Source organism: Chrysochloris asiatica, unplaced genomic scaffold (assembly GCF_000296735.1).
Source record: "Chrysochloris asiatica unplaced genomic scaffold, ChrAsi1.0 scaffold00123, whole genome shotgun sequence".
Classification (NCBI taxonomy): domain Eukaryota; kingdom Metazoa; phylum Chordata; class Mammalia; order Afrosoricida; family Chrysochloridae; genus Chrysochloris; species Chrysochloris asiatica.
This window is the reverse complement of record NW_006408641.1, coordinates 5,089,828-5,091,208: the sequence shown is the minus strand read 5'-3', so window position 1 is coordinate 5,091,208 and position 1,381 is coordinate 5,089,828. Positions and strand designations below refer to the sequence as shown.

Here is a 1,381-nt window from a genome sequence, read left to right as displayed (position 1 = left end):
TGTTCTGCCAGGTCACTTTCTGCCACCAAATTCAAGATGATCGCACTGCATCTGGCCAGCTGTTCACGTCTCTTCCTCAGTCCTTGTTCAGCTTCTTCTTCCACCTAGCCCTCGGTCCACAACTCCAACCTTTCCTCTGAATTTCAGGGTTGCAGCATTTCCATTTGGTCTCTTTATCTTTGTTGTAGTCTGTGTAGTGCCTGCCTAGTCTGCTGTCTTGCTGGGAATCACAAGTAGACTTTTGATGATGGGGAGAGAGTATGGGACAGCATTTGTTTCTTCCCTCCAGTCCTGATCTGATGCTCTCAGTACTAGTGCCAAGAGGTCTAGTGTCTAAGAGCAGACTCTCCACAATCCTAAGCTATTATCATTAGACATGAATTACTGCATTTAGTTCTTGTGGGCACCATTACCTGCCTCCTTTCTATAGATGTGGACATTAAGTGGAGAAAGCAGTTGCTTGCTCAAGGACTCATTAAGAAGTGATAGAGCCAGGAATCAAACCAAGTTCTTCCTGACTGCAGCCATTCATTACTGCCAGGGTTATGACGCTAAATCCTGCTGAGTAATCCCTGAGGTCCCACTTTGTTCCTACCTCCAAAACTATATTCAGATCACCTTCTCCATTATCTACCCACATAATAAAGACAATGAACTGTAGTGCTTTGCCCTAAAGCACTTAACACGTGTGAACCTATTTGATCACACTGTGCCTTTTACACATGAAATAGATCTACAGATGTGAATAGCCTGGCTACAATTTGAATCCAAACTCATTTCAACCATTACATAATACAGTAAACAGAACCTTTCGGGGGATATCATAAATTCAACTTTGTTTATGCTAACCTGGCTAAGACCAAAAAAAGAAAAAAGAATTTGTTGTTAAGTGCCACTGAGCCCATTGACTCACAGTGACCCTGAATATAGGGTTTCTGAGGAGTGGCTCTGAACTATGGACTATGTGGTCAGCAGTGCAGTACTTATCCTATAGCACCATACCATGGTTCTGAAATTTAGATACATCAATTAATTAACACTTGTAGCCCAGTGGTCCCAAAGCTTTCCATCTGCTTTGTTCCTTAACAACACTGCTTTCCAACTTTCATGGCTGCAGTCTTGGCTCCACCCACTCATAAAGCCATACCCCTATCCCACCCCCACCTGCAGCCTTACCCTCAGAACAGGAACCTAAGGGGACTTCACCCTCAGCAAAGGAGCCTTGGTAACACCTGGGATAAAGTTATCTAAGACCACAAATACAGGCAGTCCAAGAAAAGTAATGCATACAAGACTGGTGAAGTTATTTACTGATGGGGGAGCATAACAAATTATGATACAAATGGTTACAGTGGATACAGGATAACTTCACTTTCGATGA

The 1,381-nt window shown here is 43.2% G+C and overlaps 1 protein-coding gene across 1 annotated transcript in view; it reads right to left on the bottom strand.

Moving 5' to 3' along the window:
- DDX18 (DEAD (Asp-Glu-Ala-Asp) box polypeptide 18) overlaps window positions 1–1,381 on the bottom strand; it is a 17,961-nt gene that overhangs the window by 1,290 nt on the left and 15,290 nt on the right. The window lies entirely within an intron of this gene.